The sequence below is a fragment of the Rhincodon typus genome, chromosome 7, assembly GCF_021869965.1.
Source record: "Rhincodon typus isolate 14 chromosome 7, sRhiTyp1.1, whole genome shotgun sequence".
In the NCBI taxonomy this organism is placed as follows: domain Eukaryota; kingdom Metazoa; phylum Chordata; class Chondrichthyes; order Orectolobiformes; family Rhincodontidae; genus Rhincodon; species Rhincodon typus.
Genome location: NC_063338.1, coordinates 25,148,167 through 25,172,729, shown reverse-complemented (window position 1 = coordinate 25,172,729; position 24,563 = coordinate 25,148,167). Strand labels below are relative to the sequence as shown.

The window sequence follows — 24,563 nt, the reverse complement described above, 5'->3', positions numbered from 1 at the left end:
CCCACCTGCACCAACAGTAACAACCGTGCCACCCACTTTTATCTTCTGTAATACCTGCTTCACTCTTATTCGAGCCACACTAGGGCAGAAGGAGTTAGGATGGGTAGTGGTGAGATTTGACCCTTCACCCCTTACATGGACCACCTCCTGACTCTGACCACTCTGAGCAGGTGACTGACAGTTTCTATGCCTTTGGACTGGTATATCAGGCTGCCCTTCACTTACCAGGATCCCTGGAGCCCTTGACCCACCTGATGGCTACTGGCAACCATGAAAAGCTTCACAACTTTGTGTCTCCACTGAATGACACAGCAGGGCAGTAGTAACATGAGCCTGCTATTTGTGTCTGAGGGAACAAAGCAAGGGAGGGCAGGAACACTGTAGGCATCCAGGTAGGCTCAGTGCAAAGGAGCATTTGACAGCAAACAAACAGGCTGGAGATGCAGCCTGATCCAGTCCATGAGTTGGGCGCATGTCCCTGAGTGCATGCTGTCCTTACTGTAGCATGACAATGACTGCTGCCAGTGCAGCCAACATTCAGCATTACAGTACAGAAGTGTGCTGTAAGTGGATTGTAGATGTGTCATGAGAGTTCTTACAGGCTGGCACATGTCTGATGCCAATGTATGTGGATGTGGACTGTGCGTCCTGAGAAGTTGGTGCCTGGTGTCCAGGAGCGAGGTCCTTTGGAGCAAATGGTGAGCTGAAGTCGTCACCTGCTCCGTTCTGCACGTTGAGAATTCTCGATGACAAGTTTGTTCAATGCCTTTGATAGGAAGCTGAATATTAATGAAGTGAGTTGCGGAATTACGTCATTTAACAATCAACAACCCCCTCAATTAGCAACTTGCAGCTGCCTAACAAGAAACTGGCCTTGCCACTTGGCAAAAGCATAAAAGCTGCAGTGCAATGCTCCTGACGTCGAGGTAGGCATTCCTGGGCTTCTTGTGCAACTCTGCCACAAATCTCACCATAATCCATATCACTCTCACCACTATAAGATCCAATCTCATACTCAAAATGTTTTAATAATGAATACACAGTCAAGCAGCCAAGTTATCATTCATATTGAAATATCTCACTGTTCAGAAAAGTTTTGGAATTCATTTTAAAAACAAAAATTTTTGCTTTTACACTTCGTACAGAATACTTTAATTTGCTCAAAAGAAGAACCCGAATTTATAGCAGTTACATTTGCTCTGCCATGGTAGCAAAATGAATGTTGCTTTTGTGCACTTTGAACATTAACTTCATCAGTCTCTCTACTTTATTCTGATCCATGTATAGTGCAGGGAACACAAAAAGTACTAATGTACTGGTACTGCAGCTAAAAAACACTTCATATCTTTAACGCAGCTCTGGTTTTGAAGGCGCCAGCAAGCAAGCATCTAAATTGGACAGTCAGCACTGCTTCCCAGGGATATCAAAGACAGGTAACACAGGCTGTAATTACATACATGCATCTTTAATGCATCATCCTCTGAGATTACTTTACATTGGAGGTTAAGTGTGTAATGGCAGAAATGTGACACCATCCACTAAGAGCCTGTGCTTCCTTCTGCGCATAATATTTTGTCTCTTATGGAGATACATTCAACATAGTTGCTACTTTTCTTCTATTGGCTTATTGCTTACGACCAATCGTCATATGTTCCAATGTTAGAAATATTTTCACTAAGACTAATTGGTACTTTCTATACTCTACATTAAAAGATGGTTTTGCTGTACATGATACGATTGCAATTATGTATTTACATGTATCTTTATTTAGAAGTCAGAGAAAATGAAGTTAAAATAGAAATTGCAATATTGTGAAGGACAATGCAGATATTTAATTTTACAGACAGTAAGTTGCAAAATGGGCAAATATGTTATGGAGCTGAAAACAAACGATGAATTTTCCAATCTTTACCAAATGAACTTGCTAAGAAAATGAACACTGTATAAGTTGAAATTTGGGAACTTGTCAATAAAGGGAAAATGGCTCATTGCAGAGACTTAGAGAACCATCATCATGTAGGTTAATATCTGTACATGTTCATGATTAAACACAGAGTGGGCAAGATAGATAGGTGGAGAGAGAGAGATGGATAGAGACAGGGAAACAGGTGAAAGAGAAAGAGAGACATAGGAGGCCACAGGAAGTTTGCCTTTTGAAACAAACACTTGGTATTGATAAAGTTTCCAAAGCTTGCTGTTTTATTACATCAGAGGTAATTTACGACAGGGTAAAATGAAATTCCTTCAAATAAAGACATTTACTGGAATTCATGACTGACAAATCAATGAATCTGAAAGCCGGTGTGACGATTAGGACTTTATGGTTATGTCACTATGAAGTAGAAAAGACTATCTCCATTAGTAAAATTCAATTTCCATTATCTGTGATATGTGCATGCTGTGAGGTAGAGGTAGACTTCTTTTTTCACAGTTGGGTACTGCTGTGACAGAGTGGATCACCCACTCATTACAGTAAATGGCAGGTTTCAGTCCATTTGATTGTAATTTCTATGAAGTATGGGTACTCTACTCTTTCAGAATGCTGCTCAGTGAAGATGACAGCTTAGAGTATTTTCAGATATGAAATACTAGTAGAATGACGTGTAAAAGTCTTTCTAATTCAGGTAACGCAGTTAACATGGTTAACTGCTAAAAATAGGTTTCTCCCTTTATTGCTGCACGTAGGCGTTTATTTTGCCAAATGTATTAAATCATCATTAAGAAAAATCCAATAAATAACAGAAAAAAATTAATCACCGCATCACTTTTCAGTGGCTCATCTAAGTTGTGCAAACTAATAAATGCAGAATCTGCCGTTTTTAGGTTTTTTTCTTCCTTGATTCAATTCATTAGAAGACTTCAAAGTACTTGCTATGCCTTTCCATGCATATCTATGTAGTTCTCCTTTCATGTGTAAGCTACACCTGTTTAGCACACCCTTTTATAGTGGGAGACCTGAACAATTAAAAGAAGTGGCGACAAGGTGCAGGGCTGGATGAACACAGCAGGCCAAGCAGCATCATAGGAGCAGAAAGGCTGACGTTTCGGGCCTAGACCCTTCATCAGAAAAGGGGGAGGGGAAGGTGGTTCTGAAATAAATAGGGAGAGAATGGGAGGCGGATAGAAGATGGACAGAGGAGAGGATAGGTGGAGAGGAAACAAACAGGTCGAAGAGGCGGGGATGGAGCCAGTAAAGGTGAGTGTAGGTGGGGAGTTAGGGAATGGATAGGTCAGTCCAGGGAGGACGGACAGGTCAAGGGGGCGGGATGAGGTTGGTCGGTAGGAGATGGGGGTGCGGCTTGAGGTGGGAGGAGGGGATAGGTGGGAGGAAGAACAGGTTAGGGAGGCAGGGACGAGCTGGACTGGTTTTGGGATGCGGTAGGGGGAGGGGAGATTTTGAAGCCTGCACCTTGTTGTCTCGGATTCTCCAGCATCTGCAGTTCCTACTATCTCTAAAAGAAGTGGCATTTGTTTATTTACAGCAAGCTACAGAAGCAGGCAAGTAGAACATGCAGTAACATAGTCAATTAAGAAAAGCACAAAACTACTTTTGTAACATCAAATACTTCCGCATATGACAGTGTAAAGAGCTCAATATTGCAAATAAAGTGCATTTTGAATAATCAAAAAAGTGCATGAATACAAAAATAACAAAAACATTGAATACCCTGTCTTTATTGGAGATCTCAGGGTCTACCGCTCGTCTGCTGCATTAGTTGATATCAGATAACATGACAAAAGGTGTACAATTGATTAAACATCCACATCTTTCCAATCAAGGAATTGCTGCTGAAAGTGTGAAAGTGAGAGAGTGGGCACTTGCACCTGGCTGCTACTTTTACCTGTATTCTAATTTTTGGGAAAGCATAATTCTTGACGGAAGGAGTTCCTGCCTGTTCCAGTTGTACATTGCTTAGTGCAAGTCCTTTCAAGACCAATTTTATTTACAATCCTGACTGACTAAGTATTCCTTGTTCCTGCGCCTTTCACCAACAATGGATCATGATTACGACCATTCAATGTCTCAACCCAATTCTGTCATTCAAGTTAAGCCTGATCAATACCTCAACTCCATTTCCTTATATTTAATCTATATCTTCATAGCAGTAGTTCATAATAGACGATCTCTGACTAAGGCTTTGCACAATGGAAGTATCGTTTTTTTTTCACCTTTAAATGTCAGCACCCTTAAATAAAGGCCAAAATTTCATTCATCTTTCTGATTACCTTCTGCACTTGTGTGCAAGTTTTTTTTTTAAGTGACTTGTACATCCAAATCTCTGCTGTCTTACCATTAAAAACAATTCAAAATATTCTTGCCAGAATTTAGGATTGGGAGGCAGAAAATTCAAACAATATTAGAAAGGTTTTTAGGTAGTAATCATGTAAAGCACTGTAAAGCTTTGGGAGAGTTTATTCCTGCAGTAAATTGTGAACACGTTCACCTTAAAAACTTAAGAAGTGCAACTGAAAATGGTGGAAAGGCAGGCAAAGTATGTTTGCCCATATATGGTGATGTGAAGAGGTGAAGCAATTGTGACATTTCTCTAGATGTGTGTGCAAAATGTGTTAAACTGTTCTGAAGGAGGTTCACTGGATCTGAAATGTTAATTCTTGATTTCTCTCCATAGATGCTGCCAGACCTACTGAGATTTTCCAGCAATTTTGGTTTTTGTTTTTGATTTCTAGAATCTGTAGATCTTTTCTTTTTTTTTGTTTCGTGTTAAGCTACTTATGTACTTGAAAAGAACACACATAATTTTTAGATTTCTCCAATGAACTGCTTTAAAATATAAAAACATTACTTGTTATTTAATTTCCATTTAGTACATTTTTTCACAATGATGAACAATGTTGATAGATGTAAGTTGAATACTTCCAAAGGAATCATTCTGTCTTCAAACACCATTCCATATTTTTATAATGCACTGTATTAAAATGTCAAACTGTCCAAGATAAAAAGTAAGGAATGGGAGTAAGGGCAGGTATTCAGAATGGCAGGAGGTAGGAAGTGGTATTCCACAAGGATCAACTGCTGTTCATATTTTACATTAACAATTTAGACTTTGGACTCAAACGATTACTAAAATTATGGATGACAACAAATTGCAGAATGGTCAATACTGAGAACAACAATGGCAAATTACACAAGGACACTAATAAACTTGCAGACTGACCAAATAATTGTACGTGAAGTTCAACATAACACAAATCAGTACGTAGGGAAGTGTACGCACAGTAGAGGAACCAAGGAATTTGGATTGCAAATACATTAATCTCTTGGTTGCACCCAGGTTGATATCAATAACAGTCGGTATACATATCAAGAAAGGATCAACAGGCTAGTTCTCTTTAGTCTTGGGAAAAGGCTGAGGGCAACCATAAAGAGAGAGCATTTCCTCTTATGGGGAAGAGCATAACCAGAGGCCATCAATGTAAGATACTCACCAAGAAATTCAGGTGAAACTTCTTTACTCAAATAATAGTGAGAATGTCAAATTTGTTACTGTGGGAATGGTTGAGGCAAACTTCATAGATGTACCTAAAGGGAAGACGGATATGCATTCCAGGGAGAAGGGAATGACGATAGATTTACAGAAAGATAAAAGGAAAATGTTCAACCGGAGCAGAAACACTGGCATGGACTGGTTGGGCCAGATGGTCTGTTTCTGTGCTGTATATCCTTTGTAACCCAAAAAATCCGTAAGCATATACCCGAATATTAGCAGGATAATCAGTTAGGGATAGTGTCACAGCTTAACCCAGTATTGCCCACACGCACACTTTTCAGTGGAAGTAAGGGGAAACCAGCTGAGTGTAGGAGCTGCATTGTCAAGCTGGGCAGAATGGCTTCTTTGAGTCATTAAATCTTTGACCATTTCTATGGAACTGCAATTATTATTCCCCATTCAGGGTCTCTGAAGTCTACTTTAGAACTAGGATATTTATTCAATTCAAAGCTAACAGAGCAGAGACCAGGACACAAACACACAATCCTCCTGTCACTACAGCACAGTACTGTGCTTAAGAGATGCCTTCGCGTAATAGGGTTTGAGAGGAAATCATTGGTTTCAAAAGAACATAGGACTTACGAGCAGAGTAGGCCATTTGGTCCTTCAAACCTGCTCCATCATTGATGAGCTGCGGTATCAATTCCACATTCCTGTCTGCCTCCATGAGCCTAGATTCCCTTGTCTATCAAAAACCTATCCAATTCAACCTTGAAACCAGTTATCACCTGCTAATTCAAAGTGAATTGATTTTAATTTTTAATCAAGTTGACATGGTTTAGGTATGTACTCTTCCATGACTGAGCACATCCCGACTTATTCAATTCATTTTATATTTTTATGCTTGTGAAGGTTTTTGGAAATGTTTGTAGTTGGCACAGCCAAAGCAGCACCTGTTCCCCAAGGGCACGGAATGACGTGGGACCAGATTGGGGATGGCGCAGACTCCCTCTCCTGAAGGGTATTACTGAGTCAGCAGGAGTTTTATGACAATCCCGGACCAATCTTCTTTGCTATCATCTTTATGGGAGCATCATCACCACAAGGTCAAGTCAATAAATCTGACAACCTTTGGGCTGGCTCCAAAAAGAAAGGTCATCTATTTAACAGTAATCAAAAATAGGACATGTAGTTAGGTAATACCCTGTTTATTTGGCCTGCATCCAGTTTGACAATGGATGAACTAAATCCAAGGATAAAAAATCCAGAGTGGCATTGATATGCATCAAGATAGCCAGAATATTTTCCATAAATTTAAAATTTAACACTGATTTAACATTTCATGCAGCAATTGGTTTTCAAAAGAAACACACAGTGCACCTTTGCATGTAGTGAAACTGACTGCCACATTTAGCTGATGTATGCAAACAAAGGTGGGTATTGGTTAAACATTGCGTGTTACTGGGTTTGGCTTTGAAGGTGTAAATAACAGTGCCAGATGACTGTATTCCGCATTACAACAAAAACCACAAGGCAAATTAATTGACTGCAGGCTGAATACTATGTCCTTTTCAGCACTATCCCCACCACCAAGCTTGAAACATGCAGGTATGCTCCATCTCCAGCACACTTTAATTCCCGCTCACTCCTCCTTGTACCACTTTCTTTGAAAGAGGCAACATGTGCCAGTGAATGCCTGCCAGTAGGTTTAGGAGAATTGGTTGCCATGGGTGCAGAGCTGCCACTATGTGCAAGCTTTGAGATATAGGTTTGAGGTTTGCAACACTGCTTAGCATATGAGGATGAAGGGAAGCATATAAATGTCAGGTATAAGTCCTGATTGATAGAAATTGTTGGTAGGTGAGTGATGACGGTGTAGTGAGTTGGCCAGAGTATTAAGGTAGTGATGTAGTTGGTAGAAATACAGCATTTGATGATACTATAGTTCCTTTGAAATTGGAGTTGCAGGTCGATGGAATAGTGAAGGTGGTGTTTGGTACGCTTGTCTTTACTGGTCAGTGCACTGAGTATAGGAGTTGGGAGGTCATGTTGCAGCTGTACAGAACATTGGTTAGGCCACTTTTGGAATACTGCATTCAGTTCTCGTCTCCTGCCTATGGGAAGGATGTTGTGAAACTTGAAAGGGTTCAGAAAAGACTTATAAGCATCTTGCCAGGTTGGAGCGTTTGAGCTATAAGGAGAGACTGAATAAGCTGGGGCTATTTTCATTGGAGCATTGGAGTCTGAGGGTGACCTTATAACAGTTTATAAAATCCCAAGGGGCATGGATAGTTTGAATAGTCAAGGTCTTTTCCCTGGGGTGGGGGAATCCAAAACTAGAGGGTAGAGGTTTAAGGTGAGAGGGGAAAGATTTAAGAGTCCTAAGGGGCAGCTTTTTCATGCAGAGGGTGGTGAGAGTATGGAATGAGCTGCCAGAAGAAGTGGAGGAGGCTGGTACAATTACAACAATTAAAAGGCATCTGGATGGGTATATGAATAGGATGGGTTTAAAGGATATGGCCAAATGGGACAAGATTAATTTCGGATATCTGGTCAGGAAGGACAAGTTGGACTGGGTCTGTTTCCATGCTGTACAGCTCTACGATTATGTACTCCTGACTTGATGGCTTGTGAGATCTTTCAATCTCTTCCTGCATTGCATCTTGGCCCTTGGGACTACAGTGTTGGTATCAATCTCCCCACCTACCCTTGCCACAGCATCATGAGCATTTGGAAGAAGCGTTCCTCTTCCAGAAGTATTTGTCACAACTTCAGAGATCCTCAGTCCTGGTTTGAAGATTTCTAATTGGTGTTATGAAGTTTCAAGTAGCTAGCCCTTACCACCCAGGATCTCTCTCCGTGGCACACTGAGCCTCCAGTGGCAGTGCCAGCTTGGAGCTGTGAAGGATACAGCAACTACAGGATTATTCTGACTGAACTGAGCACTAACCTGGAGATGAAGAAGGAAACGAATGTTACTTATTGAGGGAGCCTGGATTGTCACATGCAGCTAGTCGATAACCCCTTCCATCTGTGGAAACCCACAATGGCACCGAGACCTCTGACCTTTTGGTTTGACTCTCTGAAGTGCACAAACACTTTGGCTCCTTTAAACAGTGCAATGTTTCTCACTCTCCTCTCCCTGCCAAGTCATGAGAAAAAAACTCCAACTTGCTCAGCTTCCGCTGTGAAGACTGTCTTGCCTGCTCCATACAAGTGTCAACCAATTCTGAAAGTGAAAGCCCACGTTTCCCATTTGACACCAACTTAATTGTACAGGTAGTTTTTATTTTAAATTAAGTGCTCTTAATGAAGATTCACTGCTTGCAAATCTATTAATTAGTTTCCAGTGGCATGCCACAGATGCTGGTACTGCTACCTCACGTCTAACTCATCTCAGGACAATACTGCGTCTTTGATAACACAATGTGGTGCTAGAGGAACACAGCAGGCCAGGTAGCATCAGAGGAGCAGGAAAAGTGACGTTTTGGGTCAAGACTGTCAACTTTCCTGCTCGGCCTGCTGTATTCCTCCAGCTCCACACTGTGTTATCTCTGACTCCAGCATCGGCAGTTCTTGACATCTCCCAATACTGTGTCTTTATCTTGATTTCTAGAACTTGAAAATTTGCTTCCTATCCTAATCATCTCTGCCCAGCACTTCCCCTGTTCCTTCAGGTAGCACTAAACTCTGTTCCATATGCAATGCAAGCAGGAGCTCAGCTGCTGTGCTGCCTATTCATTTCCACGATTGCTGCATTCTGCCAGTACTTTCTATGCCCGTTGACTGTTTGCAAGCATCAGCAAATGGAGGTGAAGTGCCAGCTATTAAACATTAGTTTTCACCTCTCAAATGGGTAACTGCTGGATGGATGTCAGGGATAGTTAAGAAATTATCAAATGGAGATATTTACGATAATATAATAAATTCAACGAGGCTGTTTAGAATGAGACTTGTCTCTAGCAGCAACATCCAAAACAATGGGACCAATTTGAGCTAAATGAGTTAAAATTGAATCCATCAAAAATCTCTTCACATGACGGGTTGGGAACGTACAGAAAATACCACCATTACAGGAAATCACAGCAAGAAAATCAAAAGATAGATATTTTGCTTGGATGTAAGATGATTTTGAGGAAAAGGAAGGCATTTTATCAGAAAGACTGAACAGCCATAGCCTGTAAATTGGGAGAGCTCATGAAGCTGAAGGGCCTATTTCTTCTCTCCGAATAACTCTCTCTTGACTATACTCCCCAAACCAGACCCTGCCCAACACAAATTATAAAAAAAACTATTCCACAGGGGTTAGGGTATTTTCCAGCAACATATTCTGTCCTTTTGAACTCAACCATACCGCACTGGTCTTTGAGATAAAGACCTCTTCAATATTACAAGTTAACAGACTTTGATGATTCAGGATTTGTGTTTTTGTAATTGCCAAGCACCAATGCATACTAAAACAAATTTGCATGTAAATACAGGACTGCTTCAAACTCGTGTATGGTGGCCTTTAATTGTAAAGAACTGTTGTTTGGATATTACCAATTTTAAGACAATGTCATATAAGAGCACAATAACTACATTAAGCCAACAATTCAGTTATGGAAAAATTAGAATGGAAGGAAATTGAACAGGATCAAGAAAAAGAAATCTTATTAGGACACCTGGAAATCAAGCTGAGCTTACAAAAATACATTGTGAAAAATATTTGAAACGTGGTAACAAAATCTCACATGTATTTTTGAGGAATGCTGTCACTATGAGCTAAATTTTATTTCTGCCGTGTGTATTAAGTTAAATTATTAGAAATCTGTCTAATTATTAGCGAGAATCGACATGGTGAGTATTTTTAAAAAGTTAATATTTATTGTCATTTCTTCTCCTTTGAAAATAAAAGAATCTCTTTCAAAGTCAACAGGATCATTGCATTTGTCTGTAGTCTTCTGATTATCAAGTTACTCTTTTGTAGGGTTTACTAACAAAAAAAAAAATCGGTAAAGCAGCTACTGTTTTAGTAGTATTTACTGGTATGCTCAGTTTTTGAGAAAACCACAGGCTACCGTTATGAAACATTTTTAACTTATTGATGAGACAAGTAACTAAGCATAGATGGGTGACCTATGACTGAAAGCAGATGGTATTTTAACTTAAATTACCCCTCTGCTGAAGCATGCGGTAGTGGCTGTACAGGCAAAGAACTAGCTACCATCCTTTTCAAATCTAGGTTACAAAGTTAATTGGAACTGCCTTTTGACAGTCGTGGTGTAGTCAACATGGACAGTTTATTTGTCAAGTAGCATTTCTTGTAATAAGAATATCTGATGATGACTGATCTATTTTTTATTTCACTGTGAATGCATAATGCTTTCTCTGTGGTAAGCTTTTAAAGAGATTGAAAGCAAATCCAATAAATAAAACATCATAAAGATTGTCTGGGCCCTTTGCCTAGAACTACAAACAAAATGTTCAAAACAAATGATTGAATTTTAAATGACATGTAAATTTGCCTTTGAAGATGAAAGATAATTAGCTAACAAGAGACAGGTCTTTTTGGTCCTTCAGAATTTACATGAGATCTGGTGAAAACCAAATATGCAGAACTTGTCCCCAAGTGTTAAATCAGAAAATAGAGCACACCAGTACAAATTGTATTCCTGAAGAACTTAAGTAAATAACTAGGTTGCTAATTAAAGGCACAAAGCCACTTAGAATTTTAAAGTAATTGCAGCAGAAAAATATCTGTGTTTTGATGTGTTGAAACTTCTGATAAATTATAAGTGCAGGTTATTGCATAGTCCCATTGATTGTTACAGACCCTAAGTCACAAAGAGAAGGAAGATTCCTCTTTTTGCTACCGAGACTAAGGAGCAAGACGGAATATGTAGATAACCACAAAGGCTGAAAGGTATCAAAAGAACAGTGAAAATCAGAAGTAGGAAAACCAAGGAGAATAAAGAAGGAAATTTTAACAAGTGGATTTGGATCAGCAGGATGCAAAAATGTATACATCACAAACCAGTTAGGATCATAACATCAATGCAATAATGAATTGACAGTACAACTATGCTACAATTTTCACCTTCTGATGGATCAGTTAATCATTATGTGACCAAGAGCTTCAGCTTTTAATGATCAGGCAGCTCAAAAACAGAACTGCCTATGATCAGGATACTCCCAGTTGGTCAAGTACTGCAACATTTTGCGCAACAATGCAGCAGTGAGAAAAGCAGTATTTAGAGAAAATTCAATAATGCAAGAAGACTGGGGAAAATAAAGGAGGGAACACGAGAGTGACTATGAGCACAAAACAGAAATAAATAAAACATGCATTAATCCTGCGAGACATTCGGAAATTCCTTACACCCAGTAGATTGCTTTCTAAAGTGTATGTATATCAACAGTCTGGGTGGCATTCAAAAAGGAAAGACTGACTGTCACCACCACACTGCAACATCCTTAATGAGCCATGCATCTAGAAAAGGTAGTGACCTTAGATGATCTGGCTTCCACTTGCTCAAAGATTCTGGCTCTATGCCTAGCTCGTAGTGGCCAGATGAGAGATCCCTAAATGCAATCCAGGATGTTAGCTCCAAATAAATACCTACACAGCATTATCAAAGATCGTAATCGTGTCAAAGTATTTGGCATTTTTTTCTCAATATTAAATACTCTTTATTGTATTCCAGTCATATTGAGATCCAAAATTGGTGATGTAACCATTCTGTCACTAGCGCCAGGAAGCACATCTAGGACTGCCAGTGGTGTCACTGCTAGAGATAGCGAGGTGAAAGGAAAGGAAAATAATTTATTGGCCAAAGTTTGCTGTCAATTTAACAGCAAGGGTAATGGTGATCATCATTATTTATGTCTGAATGCAGAGCATTTTTAGGTGAGATAGATGCAAAATTAAATACGAAAACAGAAAAACAGGTGCCTGAGTTGCACCACTCCACTGCTCACTATGGGGTACCTCATCTTGCCATCAGCTCCCTGCTAACTATATTGTGCAGTTTGAAGTTCCTGTACTTGCATATAAAGTCACAGAAAGTCAAGCCATTTCAAGTCAGCCATTCTTTTAATTACTGCCAGTCAACCTCATTGGTACTACAAATTAACTGTCAGAAGTTTAGAGTTTTATTCCTTCAGCATTTAATAGGTAGAGATTTAGAACAAGTCAGAACCTTTTAAAATAAAAACATTTCTTCCTTTTGCACTTATTTGTTAGGGAGATGTAGACTGTTGGCTTCATCGTTTACCAAGATCCAAGATGCCCAGTTCAAATTTTTCAGCTGAACAGTAAAGGAAGAAATTTGATGTAGTAGAAAGATGTGTCATTCCAGCAAATTTTGTTTTTAAAGAGTGATAAATCTCTGGAAAGCAAAACCTTCTGACTTACAGCATGACTGCTACCTCAAGGCCGAGCTTACATGCTTTACAATCTTATTGTTGTTGCAACAAAAATGTAAAGACAGGCAAAACAAATTATTCCTTTTTCACTGAAAATTAATGCTTCAAGCCACTTACTTCATACAGTAAGACTATCCAGTTTGGAGATGGCCCCCAAGAGTGATTACATGACAATTTTCTCCCTTCCAGTTTGATGATAAAGTTATTTCACTTGTTAGGTTATGGCTCATGGGCTCTGGTTTCTCACTCAGTGTCATTTTTCTTGTGTAAGCCTTGATCATGGATGCTGACAAACTAAGCCTGCCGCATACACCAACCAGACTTTCTAAAACTGAGAAAAATTGAAGTCATGTTGGGGAAGGGAATAACCTTATTGTTCCCAAAGGTAGATGTTTAGATTCCATGGATTTCTTTGCCCTGAAATAGGGGGAAAAAGTTAAGAGCTACGGATGTACATCATAAAGCCCAACAGTACAGTGGTATACCGGGTTGGTTTAGCTCAGTTGGCTGGATGGTTGGTTTGTGAAGCAGTGTGATGTTGACAGCATGGGTTCAATTCCCGCAGATGAGGATACTAGGTCAGATTCTCTTTCTCAACCTCTCCCCTGGCCTGAGGTGTGGCAGACCTCAGGTTAAATTGCCATTAGTCGTCTCTCTCTACTGAGAGAGCAGCCCTATGGTCTGGTAAGTCTATGCCGACTTGATATCCACTAACATACATGAATAGTTAAACTGAATGAGCAAGTTAACAACAATGCATATAAAAACCTGCATTTCCCAGAACACCTTCAATTGTCACAATATAGGAACTTTGAACTAAATTAATCTATTTATAAAATATCAAATACAGACAATGTCCTGCAAGGCTAGTGGATAGAATGGTGTTTAAACTACGTAGCACTGAGTGCTTTACCACGTGTGTACAAAACACCTAGATATTTATCGTGACTGTAGCACGTCAGATGGGGTCAGTTAGCTCAGTTGGTTGGACAGCTAGTTTGCGGCGCAGAGTGAGGCCAACAGCATGGGTTCAAACTTCTGAAGCAGCTAAGGTTACCACAAAGGACTCTCCTTCTCAACCTTGCTTACTGCTGAGGCACAGTGACCCTCTGGTTAGACGACCACCAGTCATGCCTCTTTCTCTATTTATCTAATGTGAGAGCAGCCCTGTGTTCCAGTAAGACTATGGCGACTTCACCTTCACCACTTATTGCTGCATAATGGAGTTGAACATAAGGTAAACATCTGCTGGCCAATATTTATAAATTGTGTATGCCTTTGAATGGAAGAATAACTTATTGTAGCAAAACAAAAACAAGGTTCCATGAATATCATATTCCAGCTAAAATGAAGCATAACAGTATCAATCTAAAACCTGGAAAGTATTCATTCTTAACTGAAAACTGTCAGACTGTTAACTGGAGAAAAAAAATAGCAAAAATGCTTGCGCAAAGAAACGCTAAAAATGGCTCATCCTCAATCACAAATGAACTGAATGATCCACATGGTAATAAATTGCAACTGGAGCCTTGAAATTAATACAGCAGAGTATTACAGAATAGGAGGTGGTCATTTGTCCATTGAGTCTGTGCTGGGTCTCTGGAAGTCAGGCTCCACTTCTCTATTTCCTTTCTAAGTATACACCCAAATGCTCTTTGAAATTTACCAATGAATCTGCTTCCAGGATAATTTTAGACAATACATTCTAGACTATACATACTGCATAAAAAATAAATCGTGTTTCCTCCCTGACTTTTTTCCAAATTATCTAAGTCTGTACCCTCTGGTTACCAACTCTCTGGCACTGAATGATTCCATGAAAGATTCAAGTAGTTTGCTTCGAACCCACAGTTAAATATACTCTGTGGCCCTAATTCCACCACAGATCTACTGGATCTTTGGTTATAGTCATGACAATGATTTGATAATTAAAAATGATAAATGTTTCTCATGAGTGCAGTACAGAGTGTGGTGCTGGTGAGTTACAGCTTAAAATAGCTTCAGTACGTACCAACATATGAGAAGATTGAAGGACCATGTGCAGCAATTGAAAGGAAGTCACTCAAATAGCTAACAAAAATATCCACCTACATGGCAGACACTCAAGTGCTTGAACATGTAAATTTAGAAAGCCAGAGGAAAGATACTCAGCAGCACACTTAGTATGAAAAAAGAATTTGGAATTGCTAAGTGGAAGCAACTCATTAGAAGTACTGCAGGTTTGAACTTGTAGACTAAACAGTCTACAAGAAATAATAGATGTCTATTCAGAAGCAATGATTGTATTTGATACTGATCCAAATGACATTTACTGTTGTATGAATGGTGGCTGGCACTTCTCATTACTACATTAAGGTGTTTTGGGATGAGTTATAAGGGAATCAGACAGAACTATAATACTTGCGACTCAAGTGAGTTTTACCCATTGATTGGATGGGACACTCACATGTATGAATTAGAAGGAGGCAGGTGGGGCATTTGGCTCCCCGTGCCTGATTTCCTGCACACACACCAGAACTTTTCAGCCCTTTGCTTAAAAAGAATCCATCTACCTCTGCCTCCAGAATATTCAAAGACTCTTTCTTCCACAACGTTTTGAGGAGAGCTGACATACTCACCAAAACATTCTCCAAATCACTGTCTTAAATGGGCGATCTATTTTTAAATAGTGACCGCTAGTTCTAGATTCTCCCACAAGAGGTAGCATCTTTTTCACATCCACCCTGTCAAGACACCCTCAGGATCTTACATGTTTGAATCAGGTTGCCTTTACACTTCTAAGTTCCACATTGCAAGCCTAAGTATATCCAACCTTTGGAGGAATTAATCTAATAAGTATTCTCTGAACTTTTGACATATTTGCTTAAATAAGGAGACCATTGCTGTACACTGAATTCCAGATGTGGTCTCACCAGAGCTTGGTGTAACCAAAACAGCCGCCCTGCTTTTGTCTCCAATTCCCTTGCAATAAATGATAACATTTTATGAACTATTCTAATTACTTGCTTACCAATATATAATTTTTTATGATCATATTCTCCCAATATCTCCGCATATCAGAGCTCAGAAATCTCTCATCATTTATGATTATGATTCTTTTTTATTCTTCCGCCAAAATGGACAATTTCACATATTTTTCACATTAAAATCCATTTGCCAGACCTTTGCCCACTCACTTAATCTATCCATATTCCTTTATAGCCTCCTTATGTCTTCTTCACAACCTATTTTACTACCTTTGTGTCACTAGGACATTTAACAACTGTAACTTCAGTCCTTTCATCCAATTCATTTATATAAACTGTAAAAAGTTGAGGACTTAGCATTGATCTCTGTGGCTCACTGCTCATTACATCTTGGCAACTAGAAAATGACTCATATATTCCGACACTGTTTCCTGTTAGCTAGCTAATCTATGCATGACAATATGCTACCTCCTAGCACTGTGAGCTTTTATTTTGCACAATAACCTTTAGCACCCTGTTGTATAACTTCTGGAATTCTAAATACAGTACATTCACGGTTTCCCTTTATCCAGAGCACATATTACTTCCCCTAAGAGAGCCAATAAATTGAAAGTCAACACTTTAATAATAGACCAGCAAGGCGTGAGGTTTGATCCTTGTACTAGACAGAATTAGTTGAGGGGGGAGGAACTGGGGAGGAACAGAGCACAACAATTGCGTGTACTGCCTTTGAGATTAGGGATAGAAACATCAGACAGGTTCCTGCTTTTGATATTTCAACGACTGCACTGGCAAGGCTACAAAGATGAGCAACAACTTATATTTATCTAGTACCTCAAACACGGTAACGCATTTTGAAGCATTATAAAACAAAATATCACACCTGCATTAAGAGATATTAGGTCAGACGACTAAACTCCTAGGCAAAAACATAGCTTTTAAAGATTGTCTTAAAGCAGAAACTTGAAACCAGGGCAGTGGAGGGGTGCAGGGATGGAATTCTACAGCACCAGGCTAACACTTGAGACCTGGGTTGTAGTTCATTTCATAACCCCCTTCTCTTCCTGGAAATCATACATTTTGTTCCAAAGTGTTTTCTTTTACCTAAACCAGGACATAACTCACACAGAAATGGTTTCTGCTGAGGTGATAATTGTCCTCTATCATCTTTGCAACCACAGGAGTCTACTGTTCAATTTTTGCAGCGCATCTCTTCCTTTGAAGTATCCCTGACTGAATTTATTCAACATCCTCTAGGCATGACATCCCATTGTCTCTCTTGGGATTGAATATAATCCAGAATGGAATTTTCCACTCACTGGATTAAATTGGCCAGCATGGTGGCACTGTGGTTAGCACCGTTGCCTCATTGTCCCAGGCACCTGGGTTCAATTCCAGCCTTACGTGACTGACCGTGTGGAGTTTGCACACTCTTCCCATATCTGTGTGGGTTTCGACTGGGTGCTCTTGTTTCCTCCCACTGGCCTTAAACTCTTTCACTACATCATATTTTCAGATGTCCACTTGTGCTTGCTGCTCACTTTTTATTTACACAAATGCAGTATAAAGTTGCTTTTAAATTCCTAGGTCACACCTCCCTGATATGGAGCAATGCCTTTTCTGGTTCCATCCAACACTCACTTATTTTGCCTTTCTACTTTTATATCACCCCAACCTTTGTGCATTTTGTCCAATAATTAAAACGTCTGTGATGCCATCCCAACAAAAACAGTGGTTAAGGATTCACACCCAGCAGGAAATGGCTGCTCTGAATAGTTAAAAAAAATTCACACTTCGAGGAAACAGCAAAATTTCAAGGCAACAATTGAATAGTAGATACATTCTGCAAATTATGAGATTCTCATGACAAGTTTTTTCCCTTTTTTTTAAACCAAGACCACCCAAAGTATTTTTCCCCGATACTTTACACAGGCTAAAAACAGAAAAAAAAATTGCCGCAACTTCATTCTTAAAAACTCCATTTGACTGGAAAACCATCCTTTTAAAAAAAAATTAATACAGTTTGGAATTTAATTACAGCAGCGTAGAAAATTGGATTTTCTTTGATTTTCTGCGGAAGTGGGATTTCCTCAGCTGCAGGTTTTTTGAAGCAGGAATTTGAAAGTTATTTTGATCTATAGTATAGACACTGAAGTTGCCCATACTTGAGTCTTCATGATCAACCCACATCGAACTATCAGCCACATTCCTGCATGAGTCAAACATGCAGCTGCACCAAATTCCAGGATGTTTTGTTGCTCACTCAAAAGAGTGAAGAAAGCCCAGTTATTAAATGGTTGCTGAATTAACCACTAAATTAAAACAACGAAGTAGTCCACTGATACACCATTAAGATAGCTGCTGATATCTGTACATACAAAAAACAATTAAAATGCTGATCTGAACTGCTGCCACATTTAGGATGACCTGGCAGGAAACCTCTATTTATAAGATTGTATTAAGAAACAGCTTTTCACACATTGTGCCATTATTTTTGTTGCAATGGAGCTGAATTTAGCAGCCAGACAATTTCTCTAATACAACACTGGTGAGACAATTATTATGCTCATACATAATCTTAGGCATTATGGCAGCTTTTATTTTTCTGGTTCTGTACCACTTATCAAAAGAATGTGCATTCAATTGAAACAAAGCTTGTTAACAGAGCTCTAACTTCTCATCTAACTGGTGATATACAGAAGTGCAATTAATAGACAGCCTATTAAATTGGTCCTCTTCAAAAGGTTATCAAAATAGATGTAGGCACTTTGTATGGAAGTCAGAGTTCAGAAAATGCAGACAAGTGAGGCATCATTTTCAAAAACAATTCAGTCATTCAAGATTCCAAATAGTGAGAGGAAATGCCAGGCTGTTGTAATAGCTTGAATCGAAAGGTATTCCTGCAAATTGGGCGTTTTAAGAAGTATTTTCATCAGTTGAACTGAGCAATAAGACAATAGTGAAGATAAACTATCAGTGTTATGTTAATTATGTTAGCTGAAAATTCTCTTGCTTGTTAAACAAATGTAATGCATGAGTGACATACATGTAAGTTAACATTACACTAATGGACAATGATGAAACAATGGTAAATTTATCAGATCAAACAACAGACTAACAGTAAACTTATCAGGTTGGCTAACATGAGATTTCACCCTAATCCTGCGTAAACTGTCCTGTATTTATGTACGAGAGGTGGGAGGTCCCAGTGTGGAAAACATGCTAGTGTTGGTGGGAAGGCAGCTTGGCTTCTAGACTTCAAAAACAATTAACCCAGAGGTCACCAGGAATTAATGTTGGCTTAGCAACTTAATGGGACTCATTTGGGTCTTTTGTATCTCAAGAGAGTCACCCAATGTGATACATGGCTAGATCCACAAAGGGCAAAAGAAGTCTCGTGACACTCAACATGTAACTAAACAAGAGCAGATAGATTATGTGAATAAAAATTTAGCAACAAATAAAAACCATAGAGGAAGACAGTATCCCAATTGATGAGACAGCCTGGATCCAGTGCTTATATGACCGGATTGTGACAATTCCCTTGCCATATTGTTATACTTCTTGTGCTTCTGTTAATACACTTATGGTTGATAATAACAAATGTCTCATACCCGGAATGATGAGTCTGACCTAAAAGTGTAAACTATCAACCCGAACTGACGTAGGTCTAACTAGTCTCTAAGAATTTTCACTCAGCAAATTAAAAATCCTTCCCCTTCTTTCCATCAATTTTATTCTCTCCTAAACAGGTGATATGATTTGTGTTTTCATCCTGGCAGTAATTCTTCATTCGTCAGCTCAGCTTAGGAACTGACAGATACTACACCTGAATCTGATCCCCTTCTCATCTAATATTCCACCGCATGAATTTCCAGGAGTTGTTTCCGCACAGCGATCAGGATCAGGAATCTGGATTGATTTATTGCTCCCTTATCCAGATGTGTAAACATTCTCTTTACCACCACTGGGGCACAGAAGACCAAAGTAAAAGGGCAATCCATTTCATTAAGATAAAATTGTTTCCTATCAAAGGAAACTCTCATAGATAAGATAGGGACATACAATTTATTTTGGTTTCGAGATATGGTTTCTTGGCATCAGAAGCCAAGTCAAGACAGAGGTCAAGCAGGGATACGCAATCATCCCCACCCTGTTCTCCATTGTCATTGCCACCATTCTTCATCTTGTCAAGAACAAGCTTCCCAAGCATTCGAACATTGTCTCCAGGATTGACAGAAAATGTCTTAACATCAACCAGTTGAAATCCAAGGAGAAAACGGCACCAACCTCGTTGTAGAACTTCTGTATTTGGATGACAATCTCATCTCCTTTCTCTCAGAAGAGAATCTTCAAGGCTTGCTTAATGCCTTTGTGGAACCATATCAAAGAATTGGTCTCAGTCTCGATCTCAAGACGACTGAAATCCTTCACCAATGCATTCCAGGGCAGGTATCAGTCTAGCTCACACTGAAGATCAATGGAAAAGTTCTTGCAAAAATGGGAACATTTCCCTTTCTTGGAAAGCTACCTCTCATCTAAGGCTGACATCAGTGCAGAGATTCAACATCGCAAGCCATTTGCGAATGCTGCCTTCGGAAGCCTAAGGATGAGAGCCTTTAAGGACCACGACATCTATGCTGATGCCAGGATCTTTGTATATAAAGCAGTCATCCTTCTGACTCTTCTATCTAGTTCCAAGACCTGGACTAAATATAAATACCACCTCGACACTCCTGAGAAACATCAAAGCTGTTTAAGACAGATCCTCTGCATCAGCTGGGAGGACAGGCGTGCTAACATGACTGTCCTTGAAGCAGCCAATAGCACCAGCAGAGAGGTCACTATCAGCAGAAACTAGCCTGGCACGTGCTTAGGTTGCTCGAGTTCCGACTGCCAAAGCAAATCTTCTTTGCCCAGCTCAAGGAAGGTACTCGAACAAGAGGTGTACAAAGGTCGCACTTCAAAGACATCCTGGAGGTTTCCCTCAAGAAATGCCACACAGATGTCAACATGTGGGAAATTTTTACTCAGAAGAAACTGACTTGGAGGAAGCTCCTATATGAAGGGACACAGTTCTTTGAGAACAATTGGCAAGAAGTATGGAAAAGAAACCAGCGAAAGGAATGCCAACGATCTCAAGGGCAAGGACCAATTCCACCTCCTGGATGCACCTGCCAAATGTGTGGTTGGAGATGGGGCTCTAGGATCAGGTTCATCAGCCACTGAAGAACCCACCGAACCCATGACGAGTGACATGGAATTTCTTAAGTGGAAAATCATATTCTTTATTAAGTGATTTCCAATGATGCTAATGTTTGTGACAACTTTTTGTGATTAATGTACAAAGGCACTCGGATATCCCTGTACCTCAGAATTCTGTAATCTCTCTCTCTAATTAAATATTCTGCTTTTCTTTCTTCTTGCCAAAGTGGACAACTTCACCAAAAGTGAAACATGTCTAGAAGTTGCTCTTTACCAACACTGCTTGTTATTTCCTCAAAGAACTCTAGTAGATAAACCGGACTTCCCTTTCTCAAAATTTTGTTGACTTTGTCTGATTGCATAATGACTTTCAAAGTGCCCTACTATAACCTCATTAATAAAAGATTCTAATATTTTCTCTAAGACAGATGTTAGACTGACCAACAAAGAATGACCTGCTTTTTGCCTCCCTCACTTTATAAAAATCCATTCTTTATCTTTTGACCCAGTTACCTGACTTGTCTCTCATCACTGCACAATGATATGCTTTTTCCTTAAGTTTGATGTTTTTCTTAATTTCTTCAGTTTAATCACAGATGAGAGGTCATCTCTTAGAATGATTCTTTACAGGAGGAATATACTTATTCAGACGATTCTGAAATATCTCCTTAAATGTCTGCCTTGATATCTCTGCAGTTCTATCCCCTATCCTAATTTGCCAGTTCACTTCAGCTGGCTCAGCTTTCATGGCCATACAGCTGTCTTTATTCAAGTTAAAAATACCAGTCTTAGACCCAAATTGGTTTGCCTTCAAGCTAGATGTTAAATTCAATCATATTGCAGCCACTGCTACCTATGTGTGTCTTTACTCTGAGATTTTCAATTAATCCTGTCACATTACAGAATACAAAGTTTAATATAACTTGGTCTCATAGGAAACACTGCTCTAAGACACAATCTTGAAAGTGGTCTATGAAATCCTCGTCCGGGCCACTATTGCCAACCTTATTTTTCCATTGTAGATCAAAGTCATCCGAGATTGTCGCCAACTCTTTATCACAAGGATATTTCTTTTTGTACACTTTGTCCCACATTGTGGTTGTGGTTTGGGGCATGTAGGCCACTCCCACTAATGAGGTCTTTTCCCTAATATTCCACACCTCCACCGAAACAAATTCTACATCTCGATTACCTGAACCAAGATAATCTCCAACTGCTGCGCCAATGCCATCCTGGATTAATATTGCCAGACCCTCCACTTTTACCAAGCTTTCTATTCCTCTTGAATGTCATATACCTTTCAATATTCAAGACCCAATCCTATCATGTCTCTGTATTGGCTATTAGATCACAAATATTTACTTCATTGCGCTCTTACAGTTTGTTTACGTTGTTACGAATGCCATGCGTATTCAGTCACAGCACTTTTAGCTTTGTGCTTTTCGTATTTTTGCAAATCCTAGTGTTAATTGTCAGTGCATTTTTTAAAATTTTGGTCTCTTCCTGCCTCAATTTCCATATTACTACCTTCTACCTTGTTTCATTCTCTTTGATTTATAATACCTTTGCACATTTTGTTCTTGTCCCCACTATTTGGCTTAAAACCCTCTCCACTTCCATAATAATGCAGTTTCTAAGAACTCTGGTCTCAGCATGGTTCAGATGTAGATCATTCAAATGGCACTGCCTTCCCTTTCCCCAGTACTGTTGGCAGGCCCCAGAAATCAGAAACTACTACTTCCACACCAGTCTCTGAGACAGATATTCATCCCTTTACTGTTCACCATGCCAATTTGCATGCAGCTCAGTAAACAGTCCAGAGTTTACAACCTTTAAGGTTCTGCTTTTCAATTTAGTACCAGCTCCCCATTCTCTCTAGTATAGTATAACTTTCTAATTCTACCTATGTTTGTGGTACCTACACGAACGATGACAACTGGATCACTCCCACACACTACAAGTTGGTCTGCAGCCCCCTGCAGACATCCTGAACCCTTGACCTTGGTGGCAATGCAGCCATTTAGACTCTCACTCTCTGCTGTAGAGTTCTGTATCAATCCCACTGACTACACTATCCCGTACTACCACTATGTTCCATGGTTCATCACTTGGCCCACCCCTAACCAAGTCGAATGCTTCCTGTACAACAGTGCCATAGCCATTTCGCTGCTCTACCCTACATCTCACCTCTCTCATCGAAACAACCTGAGAGAACCTCAAACCTATCAGACAATTGCACAGGTTGACACTTCTGTCATTTGGGTCCACTTACCTGACTCACTCTTAGTCACATCCACGTGCCCCCGAATACTTGCCAACTCAGAAGACCCTAATCTAAATGATGCGACTGCATCCTGGTATAAAGAATCCAGGTATCCTTCCCCCTCCTTGATGCAACACAATGTCAACAATTCAGCCTCTAGCTCAAACTAAGGCAAAGCTGCTCCAATTTCAAACACTGAAGATGAGTTTGCCCTGCACCAAAGTGGTGTTCAAGAGCTCCCATATTTTGCAGTCCTGAGACTTCACCTGTCCTCTTATCTTTAATGAACTTTGATTAATTACTTGATTATATTATTCACTTAAGTTTTACAATACATTAAAACCTTAATCACTCACCACATACTCCTTTCCTATAGTACACCAATAACTTATTCTAAAGGATGAGAATGGCTGGCAAACATAAGCAAAAAGGAAACCTCCTTCCCCCTTTCATTGAAATCACGATTCATCCAAACTCTCAAATTTCTACTCGATTTCTTTAGCTGCACTCAGTTGCCACCCTTAATGATTTGCGCACAGGTCAGGTCTCTCTGCTCCTGCATCTCCTTTAGGATTATACCATTTATTTCATATTGTCTCTGCTATTCTTCCTAGCAAAGTGAATCATTTCAAAAATTACATCTGCTAATTGTCTGTTCATTTCAACAGCGCGCTGCTATTCTCCACACTCTTTACTACATTATGGAGTTTTCTGCTGCCTGCATACATTATAATTATCTTCTTATTACTGTCAAGAATCATGTACTCAGAAATAGTCTGCTCACTGATGTTCAGTTTAGATACCTCCAGGGACACATGGCACTCATTTATAGCCTTGGCACAGTTCTTTGATAAGTTGAGAATAACTTCTTAACATTAAGGAAAGCTAACTAAATTGATTCAGTGGGAATCACAGCAATCATAGCAGTCCCACAGCATCACTTCAGGAGTTCTTGTCCCAAGTATCTTCATCTGTTTTATCAATGACATTCCCTCCATCACAAAGTAGTAATGGATACGTTCACTGATGACAGCCCAATATTCAGTTCTAACTATAGTTGCTCTGAAACGGAAGGAGTTGGTTTCCAAATATAGCAAGTCCTGGACAACATTCAGGCTTGGTGTTACGAAATTATTTTCCTCCGTACCAAAATGGCATGGAGGTTACCTCTAACAGGGTAAATTATAAAAACAAAGAATAAAAATAAAATCAGTTCATTAACTGTTTTCTAAACTTTGAATTATACATTCATATGCACTACAAAGAGGATAT

The 24,563-nt window shown here is 39.5% G+C and overlaps 1 protein-coding gene across 5 annotated transcripts in view; it reads right to left on the bottom strand.

Annotated features, from left to right (window-relative positions):
• The window catches only part of LOC109915947 (diacylglycerol kinase beta), a 409,322-nt gene that overhangs the window by 117,118 nt on the left and 267,641 nt on the right, over window positions 1-24,563 (bottom strand). The window lies entirely within an intron of this gene.